Here is an 11,019-nt window from a genome sequence, read left to right as displayed (position 1 = left end):
GAGTAAACTTTTGAGAACACTTCCCTCCATCTGAAACAGCCTCTTAGGAAAAATGACACAATACAACCAAAATTATTATGGGCCTCGTTTCTAGGGCCTGATCCCTCAGCCTTTAAAATTAGTGGCAAAGAACCGATTGACAGATCTCATCTCTGGATTTAATATTACTCCTGTATTAGAGGAGCAGTGTAAAGGGCCCTTAGTGAAAACAAGAATGAGGCCCTTTAAATAGACCTGCCTTTAAGTAGTCCTGAGAGCCCATCTTCGGTCTTCTGAAGGCTCTTTGGTGCTCATAGACTGTTTTGGGTTTTTTTACATGCAATATATTAAAAGTGAGCCCTTCGTTTTATTAATGCCTAAAATTATGTATTAAGTACTGTAGATGTACATCTGTTTGTAGTGTGTGCGTGTGCGCGCGCGCGTAGGGCGTAGTGGGTGTGTTAAATAAATCATCCTTCCCATTGGGTTTACGTTCTACTGCCACAGGTTGGTACAGTGTAGAGCAAACCGTGCCATTCAGAAATGTAGTGGTAGTTGGTCATTGTTAAGGGAATGTGTCATGGAACTAGTGGGTTTTCAAAAGAGTGAGGGAGCTTCCAAGAACACAGGAAGGGTGGGCTAGGGCCTAGGACTCAAGAGACCTGGCCTCTCTATTCATGGTTCTGTTACTGACTTGCTGTGTGATTTGGGTAAGTCACTTTGGCCCAGTTCTTCAAAGGTATTTAGGCTCCTAATGTCCATTGATTTAAAAGATGCTAAATACCTTTGATGATCTGGGCCTTCATCTCTCTCTGTTTCTCAGCCTACCCTTTGACTGTTTTGTAATTGTAGATTGTAAACTCTTCAGGGGAGGGACTGTCTTTTAACGGCTTCTAACACAATGGGGGCCTGATATCAGGTGGGCCTTGAGGTGCTGCTGTAATATACAGGAATGTATGAAGCCAGGTGTGTGTGATGGAGGTAAACAGAGAGGTACTTGTGAGAAGATGAGGAATGAGATGTTGGCAGGAGCTGCAGAATGGGGAACATTGAACCTAAGGAAAGCAGGAAGAAGTGAGTTGTGGAAACTGCCTGCTAATGAATGTCTGGTTCAATTCTTTCTGCCTTTAATGATTTAATCAAACCTCACGAGTTCCTTAAATGACCAAAGGATATTCATTCAGCTCCATTTTGTAACACTATTCTCAAGAGGAAAGCAAAGAAGATCTATGATTAGAACGGAGTTTCGTTATATTGGGAAACATGGTAGTAGCCTTCCCCATGAGGCCCAATACAATACTTAGATGAATATCATAGACTCATAGAACTGGAAGGGACCTCGAGAGGTCATCTAGTCCAGTCCCCTGCCCTCAAGGCAGGACTAAGGATTATATGGGGGAGAGAGAGAGAGACTCTTATAAAGAAGGGGCAATGAATTTTAGATAAACCATGTTTCTAAAATGAATTGAAGGAATCCATAATTTGGAGTTTAGCGGTGGAAAATTATGGCATGTTATATTTTTGGGGGTATGTTATGCAGAGGAGATGCATGAGGGGGACACATGGGGTCATGTGCCCCCCCCCGTCAATTTCTTCCAGGATTTATATGCCCTGCCCTGAACCCCACTGCATACCACAAAACCTTTAAATTGTGCCCCGCCCCACTGTCAACAGCCACACATCCTCTCTGATGTTATATATCAATGTGTAGGTTTGCTTTGAACTTGAACTTACCACTGGCGTTACCCATACAAATGTGCTGAACATGGATTTACAAATACCTCAAGGGGCTCTAAAGAGAACGGTTTAGAGACCATTGAGTTCTAAGAAGTTGTGGTAAGAAAGGGTGGCTTTGTGATTAAGACAGACTTGGAAGGTCTTGAGTTTGGTTCCCACCTCTTCCACAAACTTCTTGTATGGCTTTGGGCACATCACCTCATCTCTCTCTAGTTCAGTTCCCCATCTGTAAAACAAGGATAAAATTTCCTTCCACTTACCTATTGAGAGTGTAAATTCTTCAGGGCAAGAACTGCCTCTTACTATGTGTTTGTACAATGCCTCGCACAATGGGGCCCTTATCTTGGTATCTCTCAGCACTTCTGTAATACAAAAGTAATATTTTATCTTCCTGACTTATTTTGGCACTATTTCATCTAAATTAAGTCCCAAAAGTTACCGTCTCCAAATGCTGTAATTTCTCAGCAAAGGAATATACAGATTGGCAGGTGGCTGTACTTAGTTTTTTAAGATACTGTAATTCCCTCCATGTGAGAATGTCAAGAATAATGTAAAAACATGGTGGCCCATCTGCTCTGAGGTGCCTGCCGACACATTCTCCAGGGACCCCAGTCAGATCTCAGCTCTGGATTTAATATTACTCCTGTATTAGAAAGGTGCCACATGTGCTTCAGGGCTTCTGCTGGACACCTGCAGGGGCCAGGAGAGGATTTTTCCCACCAATGTGTTATGGTGGGTTGGGGGGTGGTTTCCTTCCGCTGAAGCATCAGAGATGGCCACAGCAGAAGATGGGCCCCTGGACAGGGTGGGCCAGTGCTGTGAGGTAGTACTGAGAATTTGGTGTCTCGCTGCTGGCTGCGTCTTGCTAACATACTCAGGACCTAACTGATCACCCTATGTGGGGTTGGGAGCCAATCTTCCCCTAGATCAGATTGACAGTGACGTTGGGTGGGTTCACCTTCACCATGATCCTGTCTCATGGGTCACTCGCTCGGATTATCTGGGTGTATCTCACTTAATTCCCGACCATTGCAGGGGCCTCAGATACTGGCACACCTCAGTCCTGACACTGGGCATTGTCATGGTTAGAGACAGGTCTGTTTAAATCCTAATCCCAGCCCCAAACTGAAGGCTAACTGCTGCTATGATTGGCTGGCTGGTGAACCAGGACACTGCTCTCACTAAATTATTTTTAAGGCCGAAGTTATACCGCATGACTTGATAAAAATGGACCTTTGCCAGATTCCAGCTCAGTTCCAAGTGACTAGCTCCCATGGCAGTTAGGTACCTAAATCCTTTCAGGATCTGGGCCTATGTTTCTGTTTCACCGGAGGCAGTAGCTGGCCTGCATGCTGGCAGTCTCGGCAGAGAGACCACAGATTGGATGGCTTTCACACCTTAGAGGTATTGGCTTTGGTCAGGCTCAAAGAACTTTGGCACTGCTGCAGCCTATTCAGCTGTGTTCTAGAGATGGGCCTGAGTCACATCTGGGCTTGGATCCTAATCCAAATCCCCCCTCTCTCCCCGCAAGTCTGGGAGCGTTCAGAAATGGATTTGCAGTTTGTCTCATTACAGAGAGAGGCCTAAGATGCAAAATTTGAGTTTGGAGCTGAATCCAGAGCTGATCTTGCTCACAAGTCAAAGGGCTCTGGATGCACTGTCCTAGCACAGACCCAATTCTGATTCATGTTCTGTTCTGAGAATCCATGTGGGACTGAACCCCACCCCGGCTGCACCCCTTAATGCTTCTCACTATTGTCAATTTCAAGTTAGAAATTATCTTCTTTGTTATTGATAGAGGTATATAAAATCATGAGTGATGTTGAGAAAGTGGATAAGGAAAAGTTATTTACTTATTCCCATAATACAAGAACTAGGGGTCACCAAATGAAATTAATAGGCAGCAGGTTTAAAACAAATAAAAGGAAGTTCTTCTTCATGCAGTGCACAGTCAACTTGTGGAACTCCTTACCTGAGGAGGTTGTGAAGGCTAGGACTATAACAATGTTTAAAAGGGGACTGGATAAATTCATGGTGGCTAAGTCCATAAATGGCTATTAGCCAGGATGGGTAAGAATGGTGTCCCTAGCCTCTGTTCGTCAGAGGATGGAGATGGATGGCAGGAGAGAGATCACTTGATCATTGCCTGTTAGGTTCACTCCCTCAGGGGCACCTGGCATTGGCCACTGTCGGTAGACAGATACTGGGCTAGATGGACCTTTGGTCTGACCCAGTACGGCCTTTCTTATGTTCTTATGTTCTTATTGTTTCTGACATCCTGCTGTCCTGCTCTTGCAAAGGGGATGGACCTGATAACCTTGTCTTTCACTAACTATCATGCTCTACACTACAGAGTATTTGTTATAGCTGCTTGGTGTGCGGTGCCAACAAAGGGTGGGGGGAGTTTTTAACAGTAAACTGTGAAGAGATGACTGGAAAGGGAAATAGATCCTGATCCAAATCCCATTAACATCAGTGGAAGAACTTCAGTGGGCTTTGGGTCGGGCTTAGATAGAGTGAAACTCACTCAAAGCATGGCAGACATTGCTGGCCGACTACGGTTGCTATGCTAATGGTTCTGGAATAATTTACTGCAAAAGAATTAAACTTCTCTCCAAACTGTCATTTATAAGAGAGAGAGGTTTTGAATGAATGTCATATCTGCAGAGCTGCCATCTGTGAAATAATTCTCTTCCAGACAACGTGCCTCGATCGTGCACACAGGAACACAAGGCGGCGGCTCATGAGGAAAAGCCCTTTGCGCTCTCTCTAAATACACACATACAGCGCAAGGGCAAATCCTGCTGCCCTACGGCAATGAGCAGAAGGAAACGCTTAGAGACCAAATTCATGAAGTTCCCCTATGCAAGGAAAAAGCTCAAGGAGGGGACTCTGTGGCCTTTTCCTAACGAATGCGTCTCAGGAACATTATGATCTTTGGATGAAAGAGGCCCCTGTATGCAAGTGCAAAGGATTCTTATTGCTGCTGGTATGGATGAAAAAAGCCAATTAGCCCGGCATCTCCTGTTAAGATAAAGTGACAGTTCAGAAGGAGGACTGTAAAGAAACCTCAAGGGGACAGCAGAGTGAAATGGATTTTAAAATAAAGTAAAATAGAGCAACAAAAGTACAGGGAGAATCCACTTAGTGGAAAAGGGAAAAGCCAACCTGTTAAGTAAAGGGTTGGTGAAAAGAAGCCAAAGCCAACAGTATAAGAAAGATAAAATGTTATCAGGTCTGTTTATAATATTATCAGAAAATTATAGCGACACCAGGGGAGCCATTATAATGGAGCTGATAAGATAAGCAGCATATCTCTCCTGCTATCTGCCTGGAGCACCAGAGCTATGTTACTGCTAATAACCTAATCTCTTGCGGTCTAACGTTTCTGATAAGAAGGAAAGCGAACGCTGAGTTTGCTCCAGTTATGTTTGCAGTGGGTGAGCAGCTTGCTCCGCTCCAACCTAGTCTTTTAAGCAGGGGCGGCTCTAGCGTTTTTGCTGCCTCAAGCACGGCAGTCAGGCAGCCTTCGGCGGCTTGCCTGCGGGAGGTCTGCCGGTCCTGCAGCTTCGGCGTACCCACCGCCGAATTGCCGCCGAATCCGCGGGACTGGTGGACCCCCCCACAGGCAAGCCACCAAAGGCTGCCTGACTGCTGCCCTCGCGGGGACTGGCAGGGCACCCCCCATGGCTTGCCGCCCCAGGCATGCTCTTGGAGCGCTGGTACCTGGAGCCGCCGCTGCTTCTAAGGGCTGCAGGAGCGGGAGTCTCTAGTGAAGAGCTTCCCGAGATGAGGAAGGCAGATGGCTGTTTAGTGGTTAGATCAGGGAGCAGGATTTGACACACCTGGGTTCTGTTGCTGGTTCTGCCGCTAACCTGCTATGTGACTTTGGGTGTGTCACTTCACCTCTGTTTCTATGTCCCCCCCGTCCCGTCCCGTCCCGCCCCGCCCCCTCCTTTGGTTTAGTTTGTGAGCTCTTTGGGGCAGGGACTTTCTGTTACCATATATTTGTACAGTGCCTGACACTGGGGCCTCTAAGGGTATGTCCACACAGCAATTCAATACCCATGGCTGGCCTGGCTCAGCTGACTAGGGCTCAGGCTGTAAAATTGCAGTGTAGACATTCAGGCTTTGGGCTGGAGCCTTTGCTCTGGGAGCCCATGAAGGGGGAGGGTCCCAGAGCTCTAGGCTGACCAGACAGCAAGTGTGAAAAATCGGGACAGGGGTGGGGGGTAATAGGAGCCTATATAAGAAAAAGACCCAAAAATTGGGACTGTCCCTATAAAAACGGGACATCTGGTCACCCTACAGAGCTCAGCTCCTTCCCGAGCCCAAATGTCTACATAGCAATTTTTAGCCCTGTGAGCCTGAGTCAGCTGACCCGGGCCAGCCGTGTCTGTGTCATGGGTCTTTGGTTCCACTGTTGACCTACCCTTAGTGCTGCTGTGACACAAATAATAAAAAGTACATTTTGTACCCACATACTCCTGAGGGCCGGGGCTCAGTGGCCTAGCGAGGCACCAGAACCATCATAGTCCTGCTGTGCAGGCACAAGCCAGCGGTCAGTGACCTGCCCACGGTCACACAGCCGAGCCAGTTTCACAGCTAAGAAGAGAACCAAAGGGACCTGACTCCCAGTGCCCCACTCTAACCAGCAGACCACACTGCTTGATTTTGCCTGTAACCCTGTTGATTAAAACTTTGCTAGTTGACACTCCAAGTAATGAAAACCGATACCTGTCAGCACTAAACATTTTTCCTCAGAGAAACTATTAGCTCAATGTACACTAAAACCCGTCCTGCAAATGTTTTGTCCCCAGGGCTTTTCCTCATGCTACGTTTAAAAAAAAAAAAAAAAAACTCAGCCCAAGTTAATCCTCCTCCTAACAGTTGGTAGTTATGGTTTATCTGATTGAAAAGTTTATTTTCATTATCGTTAAAGTAAATGTTTTTGCATCTCTGGGGGGAAAAAAAGGTCTTGGGAAATTATCTTGTGCTATGGAATAGAAATTACCCTTCCATGCAAATCTTGATTCAATATTATTGTACTGGACGGTAAATAGTGTGCTGTTGATGCAGAGAGATCAGTGTGAATGTATATTTCAGTTAGTCAATTCATTTGTTTCCAGTCCTGCTGGGGAGCTGAATTCCATCTGCTGGCTTTCTTGGTTACATTACCATTTCCCTAAGCTTGCAAACTTTAAGGTCAAGCATGAGTGCCTGGGACATTCCACGTTTTATGGCTGCTTTCTCCTGCCCCATGGTTTTTAATCCCGTTTCCTCCTCCTGGTGCAAGTGTGTGTAGGTGCAGAACAGTGAGAAGGTGAAACTAATCCACTGCGTTTGCAATGGACTGATCATGGAGCCAGTCAGAGGGACAGAGTTAAATAGGCTCTTCAGGCCCTGCTCAGGGTGGAAGATGTCCCAGGCATAGCAAGAAAGCCAGTCAAATAATCCCATGATTCGCTGCGCTCAGCTCCAGAGGGGAAAGAGAGCCTTGCTCAGCTTTGCAGCAGTGACGCCTGCTGGATAATTAGCACTCATGCTGATAGGCTGCATAGACGGCCTTGCTCGTCCCTCTTTTGCAATGAAGATGGTGGCTACGACTCAGGGCATTAAAGGAGCGGAGCCTGAAACGGGGCTGTGAGCGAACGACGTGGGATGAATTTTCTGAGCAATCTGGCTGGGTAGAACTTGGAGTGGACATGGGCCAAGTTTTGGTTGGAAACTAACTGAAATCATGTGGTCTCAGCTGAGTCACTTGAGGTTTGGGGGTGCATTGGGACCCACATGTTAAATCCAGGGGTCTGACTCCTCTTAGGCCTTGTTTTCCACAGGATAGAAGGGGTGTCTTAACTCCACTTAACTAACACAGGGTAGAAGCCTAGTGAAGACAAGGCAGGTTGTAGTTTCCACACAAGTTGGCGGGTCAATGTAAGGACTATGGGGATGCCTCGCCTTTAACTCAGCCTGCTAACTCATGCAAAAACTACACATGTCTCCGTCTTCACTGGGATTGACCCTGAGCTCGCTAACTGGAGTTAAGAACACACCTTTCCCCTAGTGAACACATCAATGGTATGCCTACACTTAAAACACTACGACATCCGTGCTGCAGCTGTGACCCTGTAGCACTTCAGCATAAACACTATCTACACCACTGGGAAGAGCTCTCCTGTTACTGTAGTTAATCCACCTTCCTGAGGGGCGGTAGCTAGGTTGATGGAAGAATACGTCTATCAACCTTGCACAGTCTACACCAGGGCTCAGGTCAGCAGAGCTATGTCACTCAGATATTTCCCAGTGTAGACCAGCCCCAAGTCTAAGTGAATGTCTGCATGTACCCCAGCAAAGCACATGCATCAAGGGGAAACTGTACCCCTTTGTGCCTCAGGCTTCCCTTTCCTAACCCCATTACCCATGATCCTTTCTTGTGGAGCCAAGTAAAGTCCCCAGGGTGCATTAGCTTATCGTTCTCTAGTAACAGAAATGAGATCCAGCCATTTGTGACGATTCAGATTCCTTCACCATTCATGGTGGTAGAATGCCACCGCATGGGGATCCAGCGCGTAAGCCCCAAAGTTGGGAAAATACAGGGGGGCTTTTGGTTGCTAAGGAATAAATAAGGAAAAACAGTGCACTCATCCTTTCCTCCTGCCGTGTCTGTCTGGTGACAACGAGCAGCCCCGTGCGTGGCATGCACTGGTTTGGTGTCTCTCAGAACATCTGGACGTCAAGATGGGCCACATCTTTGGGTGCCACTCTGAGCTTTATTTGCTGCAATGCCCTGCCCCACCAATGACAGAATTTCCTCCTCTTTGTTCACGTGATTTATTTAATGACAACTTCCCACCTCTAATCAGTGACACAGTTCGGACTGATAGGCACCATTTTGCTGCATTGTGCTTTAGTGCTCCAACTAACCTCATCTTTCCCCATTCCACCTTATGCTGGCACTAGATGACAACAGGCTTTTCCCTCCCATGTAGCAGATTGAATCGCCTGATTCTCAGCACAGGTGTAGTCTGACGTCTATATTTGGGGAGGCAGTGGGGGGTGCTTAATACTACTAATAATTGGTGTAGGTCTAACATCTGGATTTACTGATTTTTAGTGGTCCTTAAATTAGAGTGTACATAATGAATGAGTCAGTGGGCAGATGTGGTGTTCCCTCCCTCCCTGAGCCCAGCTGGGCAGGGCTGGCCTGAGCTGTCTGGCATTGCCCCCCTAAATGTTCCTTGATGCCCACCTAGGAAGGTGGGCCCCACAGTTTGAAAACCTCTGTAGATTCAGAGGTGATGTGTGGGGTGGTCATGTGCCCCCCATAACCTTTAAATTCCCCCCCCACTACCAGCAATATCGTGTTGCCTCTAAGTAAGAGGGGGGCATATCCAGGGGCAGCTGAACCTTTAAATTGTGCCCCCCCACTATCAACATATACAGTTTGGGGGGCAACACCCCCCATGGTCCCCAATCTGTCCATGATTCTCAGGCCCACAGCCTAGCCCCTCGTTTTCCAGCACTGATACGAAGGTGATCCCGTTTCCATTCCCTCACCAACCCTTGATCAGATGCTGTTGTGCTCCGAGAGAGCTGAAGCCGTAATGAAACGTTTTGTGCCTGGGGCTGAGATTTTCAAATCTGCCATGGAAATTTAGAGGCCATTGGGCATCCAACCCCCAAGGCAGATTTCAGCAGAAGTCCTGTTATGAGAGCAGGTTATGTCTTCCTCTGGGTTTCCATTGCCTCCTTTCTGCTCACTGTTTTTTTAGGTTGTAAAAGGATTTTCTCATTTCACGTCCTGTATAGCGCTGGACACACAGGGACCGCCATGTTGCAGCAGACTAGTGGTTCTATTATTGAAGTATCTGGAACCTTGCAGTCTTTAATTATCCTCACCCCTTTCCTGTGTGGTAAGGCAGGGCTGTTATCCCCATTTCACAGACTGGGAACAGATGAACAGAGCAATTAAGTGACTTGCCCTGGGTCATACAGGAAATCTGTGGCAGAGGAGGGATTTGAACCTGGGTCTCAAGTGCTAGATTAGCACCTAAACTGCAGGACTGCCCATCCTCTGATCTAATCCAGTATCCTTTCTCTGCCAATGGCCACAGTTACATGCTTCAGAGGAAGGTGCAGGAAACCCCCATCATGACCACTGTGAAATAATCTGCTGCTAGGGGAAGTTTTTTCTCACCTCCATTAGCAAGTTAAGTAATGCCCTGTAGTACAAGGGTTTATGTCTATCCCTGATAATGCATTACCTCTTATCTAGTGCAACTGTGAATGGCCACTAGCCATATAAGGGTCTTACCATTTTTTGAGTGCCAGTGATCAAACAACAGTAATAAGTGGGTTACTCTCTGCATAGCCTGGTTCTGCAATGTATTGGGAGTAGCTTCAAGGGGAGCAGTGCTTCCTCAGCACCCAGAGGGCTGTAATGAGAAGTGAGGATGTTCAATATTACTCAGTACTTTGCAGGATTGAATCCTGCTGTGCTTTTTCTTTTGTTTCAGAGTAGCAGCCGTGTTCATCTGTATCTGCAAAAAGAACAGAACAGGAGTACTCGTGGCACCTTAGAGACTAACAAATTTATTTGAGCATAAGTTTTCAAGCATAAGCTGTAGCCCATGAAAGCTTATGCTCAAATAAAATTTGTTAGTCTCTAAGGTTCCACAAGTACTCCGGTTCTTTTTTCTTTTGTGTGAGTCACACACTTAAGCGGTGTTACAAAGGAGAACAGCTGCTGAACCACTGTTGTGCTGAGCTTGCAGGCCAATGGATTGCAGGCAAGTTCAGGGTGAAAGGGATTTTAAAAGGGAGCAAACCAATTTGTACCTGTGTGACTTTAAAGAAAAAAATGAAGAGGGAAGGTCAGTTTTCCCAAGACACTGACACTACAGCTACACCTCTCTCTCTCTGACTCAAATCCAGATTCCCAACACCCCTATAATTGCAGCTGAGATTTTGGTTTAGCCTTTTATAAACATTGGTTTGAAAGCTTGTCTCTTTCACTGACAGCATTTGGTCCAAAACAAGATATTACCTCCCCCACCTTGTCTCACTTGTAAACATTGGGGTCATTTGTGAAATTCAGATTTGGATCTGGGGTTCAAACACTCACATAGTTAGGGCTACCCAGATCCAAGATAACTCACCAAAACACTGGGTGTGAGGAGCTGGAAGCAAACATACTACAATTCAGCCTCCCACAGGGGCCTAGAGGAGCTTTTCTTTAGCATTTTCTCTCTCTGACTTTTCTTCCCTGGATGAATGAATGTGTAGGGGAGGCTCAGCTTCCTG

At 46.6% G+C, this 11,019-nt stretch overlaps 1 long non-coding RNA gene across 1 annotated transcript; it reads right to left on the bottom strand.

Moving 5' to 3' along the window:
• Positions 1-9,192: 9,192 nt before the first annotated feature.
• LOC120385945 lies at positions 9,193-10,992 on the bottom strand. Its single transcript, XR_005589446.1, has 3 exons — positions 10,875-10,992; positions 10,031-10,151; positions 9,193-9,622 (listed from the first exon to the last, which is right to left on the bottom strand). It is a non-coding gene; the product is annotated as an uncharacterized LOC120385945 (long non-coding RNA).
• Between the last annotated feature and the right edge of the window lie 27 nt (positions 10,993-11,019).

This window comes from Mauremys reevesii, linkage group 18 (assembly GCF_016161935.1).
Source record: "Mauremys reevesii isolate NIE-2019 linkage group 18, ASM1616193v1, whole genome shotgun sequence".
Classification (NCBI taxonomy): domain Eukaryota; kingdom Metazoa; phylum Chordata; order Testudines; family Geoemydidae; genus Mauremys; species Mauremys reevesii.
This window is presented reverse-complemented; position numbering and strand designations above follow the sequence as displayed.